Here is a 21632-nt window from a genome sequence, read left to right as displayed (position 1 = left end):
CTCCTGTATAAATGAGCGGAGCAGGAGGCGAATGGACAGACGGGTCGTATATGGGCCTGGCAGGCCCAGGTTCAAGTGTCTGTGCCTAGTGGACTGAACTGGGCCTCCTCAACAAAACAAACGATGGAAAAGCAAGCAACCGCCTAGTGGACTGGACTACGCCTCCATGTTAATAGGTTTTACCGAACTCTTTTAAGAAAAACTAAAAAAATACCAAAAAAACGGCAACAACAAAATGAATAGGAAAAACCGGGAGTTCGGAAGGATGATTGTGGTTTTTCACCTTTTCCGCCATTTTTTGAGAAGCATAGCTCATGGAAGCAAATATGTGCTTCTCGTGGAAGTACATATATTTATTTTTTCTCTTTTGGAACCAAATATTTTCCAAAACATAAGAAAAAGTAGGCCAAAATAAAAAAGCCAAAAAAACAAAAAATATCTAAATCCCAAAAGCATGTACAGGAATATAAGAAAACCAAAATCCGCAGGGAGCGCCCAGCATGCAATGTGTGGCGGCGGTTGGGCGTACCACTTGGTGCGCTCCTGGCTAAAAAAATCAAAAGTTGATCACAAATTCAAAAAATGTTCACAAAATTAAAAATAGTTCCTGTATTTTTAAAAAGGTTTTGAGTTTCAACAATGCGAAATTGATAGTGTGTTCTGTGTTATCGGGTTGGATATGATTGGACCGGGAGGGGCATTTGAGACTCAGGCTCTTTGAGTCATTTTTACATTGTAAACAAGCTTGCCAAGGGTTACTTCTATGATGTGAGATACATGAGCGCATTCTCAGATCAGCTTCATAATGTGATAGCACATGGCTTCCTCCTACCATGCCGCGGATAAATCGACAAACGAGAGCCTTAGGAATATTAAAGTGGTGGCGCATAACCATGAGACCCTTATGAATATTAAAGTGGTGGCACATAACTATGAGGACATAAGCAATCATCTGGAGAAGAGGTTGCACGCCATAAAAAGAGGGTCTCACGCACAATAGCATTAGGTGTTTGAACCAGTTACTTTCACACCGAGGCCATGGTGTTGATCGTTGATGGACGTCACCGGTCACCTATTCTTCTAACTTTGGCGAGTACCAAGTGATACGTCATGCCACCGGCTCCTGTGATGCACCATGTAAACTACCGCGTGATCTCCCTCTCCTTTTGTGAACACAGCCTCTTTAGCGAGTTTTCCTCTTGTACTTCATATCCTGCACTTAGTACTTGCTCTCTAATGTTTGCACTTCTAGTAATAAACTTAATGTCAAGTGGTTATCTTTGGTGGTCTCATGAATGCATTGAAATCGATTATCTCGTGACGATGTTGAACTCGATGATGTCTTGCTTCTCTTAGAATTTAGTATTTCTCCTTTCTTTCTTTTGTTGTCCTGCCTGAATACGTGCGCTAAACCAAGATTGCTACTAACTTGAGCATTACATGGGGAAATTCGTTGGTGCTCCCGGGAGCGCACGCTCCTGCACGTGATTTTTTTTTGAAGCGTAAAAATATTTCAAACAAAAATTTGACGCATACATCTCGATATTAAATGTGTGCACGTCAAGTTTTGGAGAAAACTGATATTTTTTGTGACTTGTGTAAAAAAGATAAAATGATGTCTTGTGAAAACATAAGTTGTCGGTTTTTCGCGAAACGACTTTGTGAGCATGTACAATATCGAGATGTATGCGCTAAGTTTTTGTTTGAATTTTTTTGACATTTCAAAATATGTTTAAAACACATTTTAGAAACCAGGAGCGCGCGCTCCCATGTGCCAAAACGCCACTCTCGCATTACGGGAAATCCGTTGGTGCTCCCGGGAGCGCACGCTCCTGCACGCTTCATCATACGTTGGGACCAACACTCTCGCGTCAAGTCACGATACTGATCTGGTGAGGATAGATCATCCTCCGAGTGGGCTGCGTGCGTAGCGGCTTCATCGATTCCGTGTGTGTATATATTGTAATTTTGCTAGAGCCCAACCGCCACTATAATTAGAATTAGAATCGTACGAGCAGTGATAGGGAGAATTAGCGATTACATATGTTAGAATCAATATCTCGTACACAGAAGAACTACTAGGGGGGCACTTGCCCCCCTACCCAGGGAAAAAATTATATGAGACAGAGTCTTATCTCTCTTCAGGTTAGACCCGTCTCTAAGTCTGACAAGTATCATCATCAATTTCAACGCATTAGGGGAGTCGTCTTCTGTCTCAAAGCACTGAGACAGGAGAGAGCAGCTGGATGACAGCATGCGTTCGAGTTGCTAGTTCGAACGATTACTAGCTTGGTTCGTTTTTCTTTTCTTTTTATTTTTTTAAATTTGTTTATATGGTGGAATATTCTAAATACATATATTTGAAAAATTAATTAAATTTTTCCTTAAATGTTCATCATACATTTAAAAAAATGTTTTGAAGTGTAAAAAAATGTAGATAACATTAAAAATATGTTCATGCCAATGAATTTTTTTGCCCAAATTTGAAAAAGTGTTGTTAGCATTAAGAAAATGTTCATGCCATTTAAAAAAATTCACGCATTTCACAAATACATGTTTGTGGCATTCTTTTCAAGAACGTTTATACAATGTATTTTTTTTTTTGCCTAACTTAAAAAACTGTCTCTTGACATTGCAAAGGAATGTTTAGTTGTTTCAAAAATATACACGTGTACATTTTCTAAAAATTATACAATGTTAAAAAAATGTTAACATAGTTTAAAAAATGAGTCATATCATTCCATAAAATGTTCATCGTGTATTTGAAAATAAATAGATATATTGAAAAAGTTGAAGCGTGTCTTTCAAAATGTTTATGCAGTGTAAAGAAGTGTTTGTGTAATTTTAAAGAAATGTTACGTACTATTAATTCAAAAGGTTTCACACTTATTTCTGTAGAACCAGTTTAAAGATATTTGATCTTCCTCATGTAGACATGATGAGCATAAATACAATGCGTAACACCGTTTGAAGAAACCTGGAACTCTACAACACAACCGACAATGGCTACTTCACTCAGCTCTTTCATCATACTCAGCCTTATTTGGAAAATCTGTGACGCCTGCAACGCATATATAGTCTTCCAACATAATCAGAGCTGTAACATTGGCCTCATAGACTACAAATGTTGAAATCGAACAACACCCCGACCTATGGAGTGTTTTCCTTTTTCTTTTTCTTTTGAGAACGGAGTGATCTTCTCCATTCTTTATCATCTGGATTTTTGTGTTTGGGTGCGAACTACACTACAGATTCTAATGTACTTGTTTCCACACTTAGATTCTACAAATTCCATCATCTATTTCCACACTTTGGAGTTTATAGTTGGTCCTCCGCTAACTGCCCATCGGTCTCTCGGAGGTCGCCATAGGAGCCCGGTTTTGATGTCTCTACGAAATTCACACCGTCAAGAACGCCTGCATAATCTTCCGGCCGTGAGTAAACATGGCAGGGACAGACTGGATGATTTGGTCATGTCTTCTCCATAAAATTAGTCTTGTTCAGTATAAGGCTACAGCTAATCATGTAGGGTAGGCTGAATCTGACTAAATTATTGTTTGGATGTTTGAGTAGTAGCGTCATCAACAATAACTTCATATATGCTTTTATTTTCTCAAATCCAAGATATTATTGATATAATTTCGAGGTCAAGATCTACTGGGTAGATTTGTTGGTATAATTTTGGTTACAACTGAAATATAGGGTTCTATCTAATACTCGTGGCAGGGTGGCGGGGGCGGTGGGCCGGCGAACCTGGCCGTGTGGACGGCGGGTGTCCCGGAGGACGGGTGGCGTGGTGCAGTGGCAGATCGGCAGCCAGATCTGGCCGCCCCTGCTTCCCTGTTTGGCGAGCTCCTCCCCGGCCAGATCCGGCCTGCTCCTCTGCGGGCCACCGGGTCTCGCGCCGTTGGGGTAAGGGTGGCGGGGATTCGAAGACCGGGAGAAATCCCAGGCCGGCCTCGCCGATCTTGGCAGCGGCGACGCTCGAGGGCGCCGCTCCCCTCCTTGGAGGCGCCGTTCAGGTCAGATCCGCCGTCCCCTTCCCCTCTAGTCTCCCGGGTGAAAACCACAACTCTGTTGGGCGGCGGCGCCACCCTTGGCGTCGCGTTCCTTCCTGAAGGCGCCGTCTTTGGGAACTAGGTGGGCATTAGGCTTGCCCGGCGATGTGGTGGGTGCACAGCGGCGGAGTAGCTGGCCGCTACTGCTCTTCTCCGCCCGTTCCGGCATCTCTTTCTCATTCATGTCCAGTCCGTGGATTTGGTGGTGCTCTGCTCCAGGTGAGCACCCCGTGGCTTGTCGGGTGCGCTCGGTTCCTTCTCCAGATGCAGCCTGCCGGTGTCCTTCCTCCCAGGTTCTAGGGTGAACTGCGACACTGTCAACGGTTCGGCGCCTTCGATCGAGGAGGCAGGGGCTTTCTTTGACAGTGGAGCTGGGAGGTCATGGCATGTCGGGGCCGTTGGCGATTTGGCGACGGCGTGCCCCTCCTCGCCGTCGGAAGTGCTACTCCTGTGCTGTCATTCTCCTACTTCCTTGGTGACCCGTACGCGATTGAGGACCTACACATCTCCGAGCTGCGTGTCTCCATGTTCAATCTTATTTAGCTTGGTGTGTGTGTGGCTTGTGAGCTGCTGTCCAGCGTCTTTGTACCTGTCGTTTTTCTGTTTTCTTGTGTTGGTTTCGCGCTTGTATTACTATTCCTGGTCGGTTGTTGGCTTTGTTAATTCAAAGCCGGGCTCCTCTAGAGCCTTCGTTCTAAAAAAATCTAATACTAGGTTATTGCACTGATAAAGGAGTAAGGGACCCTTTTACCTGTAATTTCTCAACAAGCCTACCTCATTGGATGCAAAAATTTATGTCCTAGCTATTGAAGAATGTGCACACTCTACCGCGTAAACTTTATCTAATTTATTTCCTGGCACAGTTTGTTTGATATTTCTTCCCTCAGTAGTATTATAATCCCTGAAGCAACACTGACATGAAAATAACAAGCATTGTTGTTCCTCTGTATTTCTGTTGTCCACTGTAGGGTGTAGAGCAGAAAAGCTCTAGTTTTCGGGGCGACGAGGCTTGTAGTTCCTCTTATTTGTTTCGTAGGTCGAAAAAAGGAAAGTATGTGATGGATATAACATTAAATTCGCTCATCGAATCATGCACTATTTTCTTCCAGAGTAGAAAGACTTTCCATCCTGAACAAGTCCATCTCCTACTGACTAATTGTTGCTAAGCATAGAAAGGGAGGGAGAAAACGAGAAATGTGAAGCATCTTATCCCTTATCAGTATGCAAATAGTTGAACAATATGTAATTTGGTGGCTCATACTTCTAAGATAACCTTTCCCTTTCATTTCTCAAGTTCAGTAGTACTGATTCAAACTAATATGCATATATTAGACTCCTTTATTTTTTTTACTTGTTTCTTCTGAAGTCAAGTGATTTTGTTGAGATACCAGTTTAAAATATTTTTTCAGATTGTAATTTAAAAACACAAAGAAGATATTATGGGGTCAGTACTGTTACAATCAACAAGGCAAGCTCTAGATATTATGGGGTAGGTTACATTTGATAATCCACTGAGCAATGTTAATGCCTTGCAATGAAATTTTGGCCATGAGGTTTAATATCCCTGGGAGATGCAGTTTTAAGTCTAAGACACTTTGGCATTAATAACTAAATCCAAGAGGTTTACCAATGCACTTCAATTTTGCTTTACAAAATCCAAGAAATTTTAACAATTCGCATGCCTTTGTTTGCTTACCTTACATGCCTTTGTTTGTTTACCCTCCGGTCCTTTTTACTCCGCGTATTAGATTTTTGTCAAGTCAAACTTTGTAAAGTTTGACCAAATTTATATTAAAAAATATCAACATCTACAATACCAAATATGTATACTATGAAACTATATTTCATAAAGAATCCAACAATATTGATTTGGCATTGTGAATGTTGATACTTTTCTCTACAAGTTTGGTGAAAGTATAGATACTTTGACTTTGGACAGAACTTGTATGCAGACTAAAAATGACCGAAGGGAGTAACATTAGTAGTTGTATGTCCGTTGCAACGCACGGGCAATTTTCCTAGTACGTATCACAAGTCCTTACAAACACACCCTCATAGTACTGAGGTATGGCTGGGTTCGGGCTTGAATGACATTGTAAAACTGGTGTTGGCTAATTTGTTGCCTCAAGTAATAGAATCCCCTTTACCCCGCTAAAAAACACCCTTATAGAAAAGAAATTACGTCCAAATCTGGTGCTGCGAGTAAAATGCAAATAGTTATTTGGTGTGACGAGTAAAATGCAAATCATTAACTAACAAACGTGTATGAATTTCTATTTGGAAATAACCTGCATGTCACCTATTATTAGAAATATATTAGTTGGCAGTAGCAACATAGTCATAAAAGGAAACCACTATTTGTTACTACTTGTAAGTTCAAATACTGATTGGTTAGTCAGGAGAGTGCTTCCTATAACAAACACATGTGTCGGATGTTCGAATGTGCTTGGCCTCGGCAGTAGTAGTGCAAATCAATACGACAGAGATGCAGAGCTGAAATAGAAACAATATTCTTATAAAAGGGTTGAGCTTGGATATGTTATACTCACAACAATGTGGCAAGTTATGTACTTTGTCACTCACGCATAAAGAATAAAGATTAAAGCATGCGAGTAGAGCAATGTTTGATTCTTCCTTGCTGTTTACCGGCGCAGCAAAGCGCGCATTTTGCTTCTAGTTAAGTACCATGTTAGCTTAATGTTTGCATGCATAGATGCACCATCAGATATCCTATGCACAACATGAAATCGCCAAATAATTTAGGACAGTAAAACCGAACCATTTTCCAATCCTCTATTTTTTCGAATCATTTCCCAACCCTCTCATACATCCTCACTAATGAGCCGTCGGATTTTGTGTTTTGGAACGTCCATGCATGTTCAATCCGAGTTTAGATCCTAATGGGTTGCTACTCCCGTACCATTTCTGGAAGCCCGTGGTTAATATGAGACCCCACACCCATCAATCATATTCGGTTTGTGGGATTCCATACATCCAAACTGGTCCGTGGACATTTGATGACTCCCATTGACTATTTGGTTTGGACATAGGGGGCAGAATTGGTGTGTCGGGTTGGAGTTGCCATAACCATCGACGCCATGAATCCATGTGTTGGTGCATGAATGGATGGATGACCAAATGTGTCCGGACTATTCGCCCAGACATTCAGGGTGCAGAATTGGTGTGCCGCATTGGAGTTGCCTTAACCATCGATGCCATCTATGTAAGTATCGGCGCACGGAAGGGAAGCCCAAGAGCGAGTGTCTCTTCCGCACAAGCCGGGCAACAGTCTTTGGGTGGCTGGTTGTTATCTGTAGAACACATACGCGCCCATCGTGACGAGGTAGGCGACGAGAAGGATGATGGGTTGCGGAATCGGTTGCTGAGGATTGGTCCCATCATTGTCCAGAAAAAAAAACACAAAAACCACCTCTGCAATGCGGCGCCCATGTATATGACATCATAGTGGGTCATGATAATCCGGATTTCCCGACTAGTTTTCGCCCGTTCCATCATTTATTTAACCGGGCACGACAGTTCGTCAGTACACAACAACATAATCTTTGTAAAACTGAACAACACAACATAGTTTGGCAACCGCAAAACTAACTTGAAGTTGGATGGAAAGGAGGATTCTTGATGTAGGAGGGGAGTACGAGCGGTGCCTGGCTGAGCCAACGCGACATGGGCGCGGTGTGACCCTAAATTCTAAACCCTAAACCCTTTTTCTTTTTTACTCATTTTCTTCATATTTTTCTTTCGTTTTTTTCTTGGTTTTCGATTTTTTTGTTATCCTTTCTCCCTTTATTGATTTTTACTATTTTTTCATTCTTTATCCATTTGTTTCTTCGGTTTTATTTCATTTTCCTTGGTTTATTTTTCAGTTTTCATTGTTTTTTCTGTTTTTCTTTTCTTTCTTTAGTTTCATTCTATATTTTTTTGTACACGACAAGAACAGTTTTCAAAATACACATTAAACTTTCTTATAATTTGAGTTTTTCATTTTTTTTCAAATACATGGTCAACATTTTTTCTGTACAAATACAAGATGAGCATTTTTTATAAAATATTTTATTTTATTTCTTTTAGTTTTCATTCGATATTTTCGTATATGTCAAGAACATTTTTCAAATACAGGTTTAATATTTTTAAATACGAGCTTTACATTTTCTGAATACATGGTCAACATTTTTTCTATACACATTTTCAACAATTTTCAAATGCTTGATTAACATTTTTCATATGCTTGATTAACATTATTCAAATACAAGATTACCATTTTTTTAATACATGGTCAACAATTTTTCTATACACATTTTTTATATACAATATTAACCTTTTTTAAGACATGATCACATTATTCTATGCACATGTAACATTTTTAAAACAATTGATTAAGATTTTTCAAATGAAATATTAACATTTATTTAATACATGGTGAACATTTTTTCTATACACAACATTTTCATGCCAAAAGATATAAGATAGTAATGATAGTACCACTTACTTGTGGCACTGCCATGTAAGTCATATTGATATAAAACGCATGAAGAAGCTCCACGTTGATGGATCTTTGGACTCACTCGTTTTGAAAAGTTTGAGACATGCGAACCATGTCTATTGGTGTATATGCATGAAGAAACTCCATGCAGATGGATTGTTTAGACTCACTTGATTTTGAATCACTTAAGATATGCAAATCATACCACATGGGCAAGATGACTGAAAAGCCTCGTTTTCAGTAAGATGGAACAAGATAGCAACTTATTGGAAGTAATACATTTTGATGTGTGCAGTCCAATAAGTGCTAAGGCACGCAGTGAATATCGTTATGTTCTTACTTCACGGATGATTTGAGTAGATACTAAGTATATTTACTTGATGAAACACAAGTCTGAATTATTGAATGGTTCAAATGACTTCAGAGTGAAGTTGAAGATCATCGTGACAAGAGGATAAAATGTCTATGATATGATCATAGAGATGAGTATCTGAGTTACGAGCTTTGGCACGCAATTAAGACATTGTGGAAATTGTTTCACAATTAATACCGCCTGGAACACCATAGTGTGATGGTGTGTCCGAACATCATAGTAGCACCCTATTGGATATGGTGCGTACCATGATGTCTCTTATCAAATTATCACTATCGTTCATGGGTTAGGCATTAGAGACAACTGCACTCACTTTAATAGGGCACCACGTAATTCCGTTGAGACGACACCGTTTGAACTATGGTTTGGAGAAACCCAAGTTGTCATTTCTTAAAAGTTTGGGGCTGCGACACTTATGTGAAAAAGTTTCAGGTTGATAAGCTCGAACCCAAAGCGGATAAAATGCATCTTCATAGGACACCCAAAAACAGTTGGGTATACCTCCTAATTCAGATCCGAAAGCAATAGGGATTGTTTCTTGAATCGGGTCCTTTCTCAAGAAAAGTTTGTCTCAAAAAGTTGAGTGGGAGGATGGTGGAGACTTGATGAGGTTATTGAACCATCACTTCAACTAGTGTGTAGCAGGGCACAGGAAGGTGTACCTGTGGCGCCTATGCCAATTGAAGTGGAAGCTTATGATAGTGATCATGAAGCTTCGGATCAAGTCACTACCGAACCTCGTAGGACGACAAGGACGCGTACTGCTTCGGAGTGGTACGGTGATCCTGTCTTGAAGGTCATGTTGCTAGACAACAATGAACCTACGAGCTATGGAGAAGCGATGGTGGGTCCATATTCCGACAAATGGTTAAAAGCCATGAAATCCGAGATAGGATCCATGTATCATAACAAAGCATGGACTTTGGTGGACTTGCCCGATGATCGGCAAGCCATTGAGATAAATGGATCTTTAAGAAGAAGACGGACGTGGACGGTAATGTCACCGTCTATGAAGCTCAACTTGTGGCGAAGAGTTTTTCACAAGTTCAAGGAGTTGACTACGATGAGGTTTTCTCATCCGTAGCGATGCTTAAGTCCGTCAGAATCCTGTTAGCATTAGCTGCATTTATGAAATCTGGCAGATGGATGTCAAAATGAGTTTCCTTACCAGTTTTCGTAAGGAAAGGTTGTATGTGATACAATCAGAAAGGTTTTGTCGATCCTAAGGATGCTAAAAGGTATGCTAGCTCCAGCGATCCTTCCATGGACTGGAGTAAGCATCTCGGAGTTGGAATATACACTTTGATAAGATGATCAAAGATTTTAGGTTTATACAAAGTTTATGAGAAACTTGTATTTCCAAAGAAGTGAGTGGGAGCACTATAGAATTTCTGATGAGTATATGTTGTTGACATATTGTTGATCAGAAATGATGTAGAATTTCTGGAAAGCATATAGGGTTTATTTGAAAAGTGTTTTTCAATAGAAAACCTGGATTAAGCTACATGAACAATAAGCGTCAAGATCTATAAGATATATCAAAATGCTTAATAATACTTTCAAAATGAGCACATACCTTGACATGATCTTGAAGGTGTTCAAGATAGACCAGTCAAAGAAGGAGTTCTTGGCTGAGTTGTAAGGTATGAAGTTAAGACATAAAGCTCGACCACAGCAGAAAAGAGAGAAAGGACGAAGGTCGTCCCCTATGCTTTAGACGTAGGCTCTACAGTATGCTATGCTAAGTACCGCACCTGATGTGTGCCTTGCCACATGTCTGACAAGAGGGTACAAAGGTGATCAAGGAATGGATCACCAGATAGCGGTCAAAATTATCCTTAGAGGAATAAGGATTTGTTTCTCGATTATGGAGGTGATAAAGAGTTCGACGTAAAGGGTTACGTCGATGCAAGCTTTAACACCTATCCGAATGACTCTGAGTAGCAAACCGGATACGTATAGTGGAGCAACCATTTGGAATAGCTCCAAGTGGAGCGTGGTAGCAACATTTACAATATGACATAGAGAATTGCGAAGTACATACGGATCTGAACGTTGCAGACCCGTTAACTAAAACTTCTCTCACAAGCAAAACATGATCAAACTCCAGAACTCATTGAGTCTTAATCACATGATGATGTGAACTAGTTTAATGACACTGGTAAACTCTTTGGATGTTGGTCACATGGTGATGTGACATGTGAGTGTTAATCACATGGCGATGTGAACTAGATTATTGACTCTAGTGCAAGTGGGAGACTGTTGGAAATATGCCCTAGAAGCAATAATAAATAAGTTATTATTATATTTCCTTGTTCATGATAATCGTTTATTATCCATGCTATAATTGTATTGATAGGAAACTCAGATACATGTGTGGGTACATAGACAACACCATGTCCCTAGTAAGTCTCTAGTTAACTAGCTCGTTGATCAATAGATGGTTACGGTTTCCTGACCATGGACATTGGATGTCATTGATAACGGGATCACATCATTAGGAGAATGATGTGATGGACAAGACCCAATCCTAAGCCTAGCACAAAGATCGTAGTTCGTATGCTAAAGCTTTTCTAATGTCAAGTATCTTTTCCTTAGACCATGAGATTGTGAAACTCCCGGATACCATAGGAATGTTGTGGGTGTACCAAACGTCACAACGTAACTGGGTGGCTATAAAGGTGCACTACAGGTATCTCCGAAAGTGTCTGTTGGGTTGGCACGAATCGAGACTGGGATTTGTCACTCCGTGTAAATGGAGAGGTATCTCTGGGCCCACTCGGTAGGACATCATCATAATGTGCACAATGTGACCAAGGGGTTGATCACGGGATGATGTGTTACGGAACGAGTAAAGAGACTTGCCGGTAACGAGATTGAACAAGGTATCGGTATACCGATGATCGAATCTCGGGCAAGTATAATACCGTTAGACAAAGGGAATTGTATACGGGATCGATTGAGTCCTTGACATCGTGGTTCATCCGATGAGATCATCGTGGAACATGTGGGAGCCAACATGGGTATCCAGATCCCGCTGTTGGTTATTGATCGGAGAACGTCTCGGTCATGTCTGCATGGTTCCCGAACCCGTAGGGTCTACACACTTAAGGTTCGATGACGCTAGGGTTATAAAGAAAGTTTGTATGTGGTTACCGAATGTTGTTCGGAGTCCCGGATGAGATCCCGGATGTCACGAGGAGTTCCGGAATGGTCCGGAGGTAAAGATTTATATATGGGAAGTCCTGTTTTGGTCACCGGAAAAGTTTCGGGTTTTATCAGTAACGTACCGGGACCACCGGGAGGGTCCCGGGGGTCCACCAAGTGGGGCCACCGGCCCCGAAGGGCTGCATGGGCCAAGTGTGTGAGGGGACCAGCCCCAAGTGGGCTGGTGCCCCCCCCCCACAAGGACCCAAGGCGCCTAGGGTTTGGGGAGGGGGCGCCCCACCTTGCTTGAGGGGCAAGTTTCCCCCTCTTCATCCCTTGGCCGCCCCCCTAGATGGGATCTAGGGCTGGCCGCCCCCCCTAGGGGTGGAAACCTAGGTGGAGGCGCAGCCCCCTCTCCCCCTATATATAGTGGAGGCATAGGAGCAGCCCAACACATGAGTTTCTTCTCCTGTTGGCGCAGCCCTACCTCTCTTTCTCCTCATATCTCGCGGTGCTTGGCGAAGCCCTGCTGGACTACCACGCTCCTCCATCACCACCACGCCGTTGTGCTGCTGCTGGATGGAGTCTTCCTCAACCTCTCCCTCTCACCTTGTTGGATCAAGGCATGGGAGACGTCACCGGGCTGTACGTGTGTTGAACACGGAGGTGCCGTCCGTTCGGCACTAGGATCTCCGGTGATTTGGATCAAGACGAGTACGAATCCTTCAACCCCGTTCTCTTGAACGCTTCCACTTAGCGATCTACAAGGGTATGAAGATGCACTCTCCTTCCCCTCGTTGCTGGTTTCTCCATAGATAGATCTTGGTGACACGTAGGAAAATTTTGAATTTCTGCTACGTTCCCCAACAGTTTGCAGTTATTTTGATTTAGTTTGCATAAAGCATGGGACTGGGCATCCCGGTTACCAGCCATTTTCTCGTGAATGAGGAGCGGAGTCCACCCCTCTTGAGAATAACCCGCCTAACACGGAAGATAACGGCAGCTCTGGTTGACATATGAGCTAATCGAGCATGCAAAATAGAATGTTTATTTGAAGGTTTAGAGTTTGGCACATACAAATTTACTTGGAACGGCAGGTAAATACCGCATATAGGTAGGTATAGTGGACTCATATGGAACAATTTTGGGGTTTAAGGAGTTTCGATGCACAAGCAGTATTCCCACTTAGTACAGGTGAAGGCTAGCAAAAGACTGGGAAGCGACCAACTGAGAGAGCGACAACAGTCGTAAACATGCATTAAAATTAATTTACATCGAATACAAGCATGAGTAAGATATAATCCACCATGAACATAAATATCATGAAGGCTATGTTGATTTGATTCAACTACATGCGTGAACATGTGCCAAGTCGAGTCACTCAATTCATTTAAAGGAGGATACCATCCCATCATACCACATCATAATCATTCTAATAGCATGTTGGCATGCAAGGTAAACCATTATAACTCATAGCTAATCAAGCATGACACAAGCAACTATAGTCTCTAAATGTCATTGCAAATATGTTTACTTCATAATAGCTGACTCAGGAACGATGAATCACCATATTTACAAAAGCAAGAGATGTCGAGTTCATACCAGCTTTTCTCATGTCAATAAGTCCATCATATATCATCATTATTGCCTTTCACTTGCACGACCGAATGATGTGTATAATAATAAGAGTGCACTTGCATTGGACTAAGCAGGAATCTGCAAGCATTCAACTCAAGAGAGAAGACAAGTAATATGGGCTCTAAGTTAAATAAACAATCATGCATATGAGAGCCACTAAGCATTTTCAATATGGTCTTCTCGACCCCCCAAAAAAAGGAAAAGAAATAAAAACTATTTACACGGGAAAGCTCCCAACAAGCAAAAGAAGAACGGGAAATATTTTGGGGTTTTCTTTTTAATTACTACAGCAAAGAAATAAACTACTACTAATTTTTTTGGTTTTTTCTTAAGGTTTATTAAACACACAAGAAGAAAGCAGGAAAAAGAAAATAAACTAGCATGGATATTACAGTGAAAGAGTATGAGCACCGACATCTAGCAATGAGTGTGTGTGAACATAAATGTAATGTCGGTGGGAAATACGTACTCCCCCAAGCTTAGGCTTTTGGCCTAAGTTGGTCTATTGCCAGGGATAGCCTGGCGGATACCCGTAGGTGAAGCTGGGGTCATACTGTGATGCAGAAGGCTTCGGCTGCCACTGGCTGGCAACCTCCTCTGGATCCCAAGAATAAACAGATAGTCGTGGAGGCTCGTCTTGTGGCTCCGGTTCCGGGGCTGGTGCAGGATTCCGATAGGCTTGAACAGCCAACCACGGAACGATGTGAGGACCTGCAGATAAGTTAAACAAAGAAGGAGCATGCAAAGTAATAGTCTCAGGGTGATGTTTATCAAAGTATAATTTGTATTTGAGCTCCCCTTCGCGACTCTTAACAAGAAAGTCATGCGCTATCATACTCTTATAATCTAAATAAGCACGGGGCAGTGTTGTTTCTTCTTTCTCCTCATGCCTAATAGGTATTTCAAAATGTTCAGCTAGGCGTGAAGCATAAATGCCTCCAAAGATGGGGCCCTTAGTACGGTTCAGACTTAACCGTCTAGCAACAATTCCACCCATACTAACAGAGTTATTGCGGTATAAACCATGGAACAAAATAATAATATCAGGAATACTAAGGTTCCCACAGTTCCCGCATCCAATCAAGCAACGACTAGCAAATAAGACAAAGTAGCATAAAACAGGAAAATGTATGCTAGTGATCCTTGCATCAGAAACCTTCCTGGTTTCTCCCACAGTGGTGGTGTTAATAAAAGCTTCTACTTCATTATGGTGGGGTTCATCTAAGGTGCCCTCAAAAGGTATTCTGCAAACCTCGCAGAATTCAGCTAATGTCATCTCTTTAACAACGTCATATAAATGAAATTCTACTTTTGGAGGTGATTTCTTAGGGAAAAAATAGAAGTTTTGCACAAAAGTATTTGTGAGTAAGTGATACTGATGACGTTGGTCGCGGAGGAAGTAGGTGAGGCCGGCGTTCTCAATCAATAAATAGAAATCCTCATAAATCCTGGCTCTCCTCAAAAAGTCATCAGAAGGCCATTCACACGGCCGGACCTCCACGGTGCGAGGCAAATTAAATTTGGGCTTCTGCTCTTCTTCCTTTTGTTTTTCCTTCGAGCTTCGGCTCGACGATCCCCTCAAAAGTCTCTTCATTATTTTCTGAAACAATCTGAAATTTTTAGTAACTTCAAATAAAAGTGAACCAACTTCAATAAAATTGATAGTAACAACTCCCACAAGTGCCTAGAGCCTATATAAAGCATTGGAACTACTTGGAACCATATAAATTTGACGTGAAAGCTCAAGAACATGGTCACCTATGCAGCACAAATTTGCAATGAATAAAGCACTAGAACAAAAACTAATTGTACCAATGGAGGAGTCACATACCAAGGAACAATCTCCCCAAGCAGTTTTGCGAGAGGTGCTTTGAGCAAGGAGATCGAAAATCACAACAACGGGGGCTGAAACTCGTGCTTGAGTTAGTTTTTCATGTTTGTGTGAGGCAGAGGAAGAAGATAGGTGCAGGGATAAGTGGAGGAGGGCCACCATGGACCCACGAGGTAGGGGGGTGCGCCCAGGGTGGTAGGGCGCGCCCCCCACCCTCGTGGCCAGGTGGCAGCTCCCCCCGCGGTAATTTTTGCATAGTAAATCCTCAAATATTCCCGAAAAAATCATATTAAATTGGCATGGCATTCTGAGGACTTTTATTTTCGAGGTATTTTTATATTGCACGGATAAGTCAGGAAACAGACAGAAAAATACTATTTTACTTTATTTCTACTAAATAACAAAAAATATAAAGAGGGTACAGAAGGTTGTGCTTCTAGTTTCATCCATCTCGTGACCATCAAAATGAACCCACTAACAAGGTTGATCAAGTCTTGTTAACAAACTCATTCCGAATAATCACGGAACCGGAGAAATTTCGAATAACACTAAGTTACCTCAACGGGGATATGAAAATCCCCAACAATAAGAATATCATACTTTTTCTTGACAGTAGGGAGAGGAAATTCAAAACCTCCAAATATAATCGATGGAATTTTTCCAATAGAGTTGATACTATAAACTTGAGGTTGTTTCCTCGGAAAATGTACCATGTGCTCATTGCCATTAACATGAAAAGTGACATTGCCTTTGTTGCAATCAATAACAGCCCCTGCAGTATTAAGGAAAGGTCTTCCAAGAATAATAGACATACTATCATCCTCGGGAATATCAAGAATAACAAAGTCCGTTAAAATAGTAACGTTTGCAACCACGACAGGCACATCCTCACAAATACCGACTGGTATAGCAGTTGATTTATCAGCCATTTGCAAAGATATTTCAGTAGGTGTCAACTTATTCAAGTCAAGTCTACGATATAAGGAAAGAGGCATAACACTGACACCGGCTCCTTGATTGTGGGTTATCAAGATCAACAGCAGGTTCAACTTCTACATCATTATCATTACTAGGTTGAGCATCAACATGAACATTATCATTAACATTATCACTAGGTTCCTGTTCATCACCTGATTGTGTTTCAGCATCAGAAATAGAGATATTATTCGGATTCTCAGGTGGTTCAGCAATAGGTTCACTAGAAGTTTGCAAAGTCCTATCAATTTTCTTTTTCTTCCTTTTAGAAGAACTAGGTACATCAATATTATTTCTCTAAGAATCTTGCTCGATTCTCTTAGGGTGGCCTTCAGGATACAAAGGTTCCTGAGTCATTCTACCAGTTCTGGTAGCCACTCTAACAGCATAATCATTTTTCTTACTATTCATTTCATCAAGCACTTCTTTCTGAGCTTTAAGTACTTGTTCTACTTGAGTGGTAACCATAGAAGCATGTTTGCTAACAAGTTTAAGTTCACGTCTAATATCAGCCATATAATCTCCCAAGCGTTTAATCATAAAGGTATTCTGTTTTAATTGTCTACCAAAATAAGCATTAAAGTCATCTTGCTTAAACATAAAGTCATCAAACTCATTCAAGCACTGACTAGCAATTTTAGTAGGAGGGACTTCAGCTTTATCATATCTATAGAGAGAGTTTACCTTTACTACCTGTGTCGGGATATCGGGAGCTTCTTCAGTAAATAAGTACTTGAGATCATATACTTCTTCAACAGGCGGTAAATTAAGACCATGTATTTCTTCAATAGGAGGTAAATTCTTATCATCTTCAGCTTTAATACCATTTTCTTTCATAGATTTCTTTGCCTCTTGCATATCTTCGGGACTGAGAAATAGAACACCTCTCTTCTTCGGAGTTGGTTTAGGAATAGGCTCAGTAATTGGCTCTGGAACTGGCTCAGGAGGTGCCCAATTATTTTCATTTGTCAACATATTATTCAATAGAATTTCAGCTTCATCCGGTGTTCTTTCCCTGAAAAGAGAACTAGCACAGCTATCCAGGTAATCTATGGATGCATCAGTTATTCCATTATAAAATATATCAAGTATTTCAGGTTTCTTAAGAGGATGATCAGGCAAAGCATTAAGTAACTTGAGAAGCCTCCCCCAAGCTTGTGGGAGACTCTCTTCTTCAATTTGCACAAAGTTGTATATTTCCCTCAAAGCAGCTTGTTTTTTATGAGCAGGGAAATATTTAGCAGAGAAGTAATAAATCATATCCTGGGGACTTTGCACACAACCAGGATCAAGAGAATTAAACCATATCTTAGCATCATCCTTTAATAAGAACGGAAATATTTTGAGTAAATAAAGGTAGCGCGATCTCTCATTATTAGTAAACAGGGCAGCTATATCATTTAACTTAGTAAGATGTGCCACAACAATTTCAGATTCATAGCCATAAAAAGGATCAGATTCAACCAAAGTAATTATATATGGATCAACAGAAAAATCATAATAATCCTTATCGGGAACACAGATAGGTGAAGTAGCAAAAGCAGGGTCGGGTCTCATTCTATCTTTAGAAGATTCTTTACTCCATTTAACTAGCAACCTCTTAAGTTCATATCTATCTTGGCAAGCGAAAATAGCTGCAGAAGATTCCGCATCAAAAAGATAACCCTCGAGAATAGCAGGCATATTTTCATCATCACTATCATCATCATATTCAGATTCAATAATTTCTCTTTCTCTAGACCTAGCAATTTGCTCATCAAGAAATTCACCAAGGGGCACAGTAGTATCAAGCATAGAAGTAGTTTCATCATAAGTATCATGCATAGCAGAAGTGGCATCATCAATAACATGCGACATATCAGAATTAATAGTAGTAGCAGGTTTAGGTGTTGCAAGCTTACTTATAACAGAAGGAGAACCTAGTGCAAGGCTAGATGGCAGTTCCTTACCTCCCCTCGTAGTTGAGGGCAAAATAGTAGTTCGATCATCTTTCAAGTTCTTCATAGTGTCCAGCAGATATAAATCCCAAGTGACTCAAAGAATAGAGCTATGCTCCCCGGCAACGGCGCCAGAAAAAGGTCTTGATAACCCACAAGTATAGGGGATCGCAATAGTTTTCGAGGGTAGAGTATTCAACCCAAATTTATTGATTCGACACAAGGGGAGTCAAAGAATATTCTCAAGTATTAGCAGCTGAGTTGTCAATTCAACCACACCTGGAAACTTAGTATCTCCAACAAAGTGTTTAGTAGCAAAGTAATATGATAGTGGTGGTAACGGTAACAAAAGTAAAGACAGAAAAAGTAATATTTTTGGTATTTTGTAGTGATTGTAACAGTAGCAACGGAAAAGTAAATAAGCGAAAACCAGTATATGGAAAGCTCGTAGGCACCGGATTAGCGATGGATAATTATGTCGGATGCGGTTCGTCATGTAATAGTTATAACATAGGGTGACACAGAACTAGCTCCAGTTCATCAATGTAATGTAGGCATGTATTCCGTATATAGTCATACGTGCTTATGGAAAAGAACTTGCATGACATCTTTTGTCCTACCCTCCCGTGGCAGCGGGGTCCTATTGGAAACTAAGGGATATTAAGGCCTCCTTTTAATAGAGAACCGGAACAAAGCATTAGCACATAGTAAATACATGAACTCCTCAAACTATGATCATCACTGGGAGTGGTCCCCATTATTATCACTTCGGGGTTGCCAGATCATAACACATAGTAGGTGACTATAGACTTGCAAGATAGGATCAAGAACACACATATATTCATGAAAACATAATAGGTCCAGATCTGAAATCATGGCACTCGGGCCCTAGTGACAAGCATTAAGCATAGCAAAGTCATAGCAACATCAATCTCAGAACATAGTGGATACTAGGGATCAAACCCTAACAAAACTAACTCGATTACATGATAAATCTCATCCAACCCATCACCGTCCAGCAAGCCTACGATGGAATTACTCACGCACGGCGGTGAGCATCATGAAATTGGTGATGGAGGATGGTTGATGATGACGACGGCGACGAATCCCCCTCTTCGGAGCCCCGAACGGACTCCAGACCAGCCCTCCCGAGAGAGATTAGGGCTTGGCGGCAGCTCCGTATCGTAAAACGTGATGATTTCTTCTCTCTGATTTTTTTTCTCCCCGAAAGCCAATATATGGAGTTGGAGTTGGCATCGGAGGGCCACCAGGGGGCCCACGAGGTAGGGGAGCGCGCCCAGGGGGGGCGCCCCCCACCCTCGTGGACAGGGTGTGGGGCCCCTGGTCTTCATCTTTGGCGAGGATTTTTTATTGTTTTTTCTAAGGTGTTCCGTGGAGTTTCAGGTCATTCTGAGAACTTTTATTTTCTGCACATAAAACAACACCATGGCAATTCTGCTGAAAACAACGTCAGTCCGGGTTAGTTCCATTCAAATCATACAAGTTAGAGTCCAAAACAAGGGCAAAAGTGTTTGGAAAAGTAGATACGACGGAGACGTATCACCTTTCTTCTTGTCACTCTTCTTCTTGAAGTTCGTGTGTTGTACATCCTTGTTCTTCCCATCAAACTTTGCTTTACTATCAAGCTTGCCCTTGTTTTTGAACTTGTGGGACTAGAAGTTTTTCTTCTGTACCAGATTAGCACTAGATCCTCCCTCAATACCTCGAGCACGTGTGTCCTTTGCTCTCGCCTTTTCTTCCACATCAAGAGTACCAATGAGATCCGGAACGGAAAACTCCTGTCTCTTATACTTCAGTAAGGTAGCAAAGTTCCTCCACGAAGGAGGAAGCTTAGTGGTGATACCCCCGGCAACAAACTTGTCCGGCAGGATACAATTGAAGTGCTCAAGTTCTCTAGCAAATGATTGTATCTCATGAGCCTGCTCAACCACAGAACGCTCTTCAGTCATCCTGTAATCATAGAACTGCTCCATGATGTACAGCTCAGTGCCGGCATCCGAGACCCCAAACTTGGCCTCGAGTGCGTCCCACATATCTTTTCCATTGTCAATTGACGCATAAGCATCAACTATGTTCTCACCAAGAATACTCAAGAGAGCAGCCTTAAACAAGGTATCCATTTTCTGAAAGCTTGTGCCTGTTGGGCATCTTGCTCTCCTTCAGGTTTGTCTAGAATGGCGTCATAGCAACTCATGGTTTGAAACCATAAGACTGCTCTCACGCGCCACCTCTTATAGTGGATACCCTCAAACATAGGAGGTCGAGGCGAGGCGAGGCGAGGCGAGGCGAGGCGAGGCGGGCGGCGGAGGAGGAGCACGCGTGGATGTCCCCCTTGTTCTCATGCTCATACAAGTGGGGAAAAAGCCTCCTTTATAAGGAGGTCCAACTCCCACTCAACTAGCAATGTGGGACTAAAACATTAGTAGTATCCCTTGCCTTGCACAAATGGGCTAAGTGGGCCTCTAGGATTTATTTAGGAATTTCTGAAATAGTTATTGGGCTGTCCCAAAATAGACTAAATTCCAGCAGCATACGCCTCCATTTTGATTTCACTCTGCATGTGTAAAATAGTTATATATGTTGTTCATGGCGAATTTTTTTTTTTTTACAAAAAGGCCTATGGCCGTATATTAAGTATGACAATTGACAAGTCCTTACAAACACACTCTTATAGTACCACGGTATGACTGGGTTCCGGCTTGAATGGGATTGTAAAACTGGTGTTGGCTGATATGCCGCCTTAAGTAATAGAATCCTCTTCACCCCGCAAAAAATAACACTCTTAGAGAAAAAGAAAATCACGTCCAAATCAGGACAGTGCATCTTATAACGGCCGTTGTTGTCGGATGTTGGAATGCCCTTAGCCTCCCTAGTAGTAGCGTAAATCAATATGATGTAGATGTGAAGCTGAAAGAGAAGCAATAATTCCTTTAAAAAGGTTGAACTTGGATATGTTATACTAACCAAAACGGCAAGAATTAGGAGCAGCCGACCGCCTTGTCCCTATGAGAGATCGTGAAGTATGACATGCCAGCAATATGTCTAGTTGGCATTGCATGGGGCTGCGTGATACTTGCTATGATAACCCCCTCCCCCCCCCCCCCACACACACTACAAGAAGTATGAATTGTTATGAATACATAAGCATATA

The sequence above is a fragment of the Triticum aestivum genome, chromosome 4A, assembly GCF_018294505.1.
Source record: "Triticum aestivum cultivar Chinese Spring chromosome 4A, IWGSC CS RefSeq v2.1, whole genome shotgun sequence".
Classification (NCBI taxonomy): Eukaryota; Viridiplantae; Streptophyta; class Magnoliopsida; order Poales; family Poaceae; genus Triticum; species Triticum aestivum.
Note: the sequence above shows the minus strand (reverse complement) of the source record.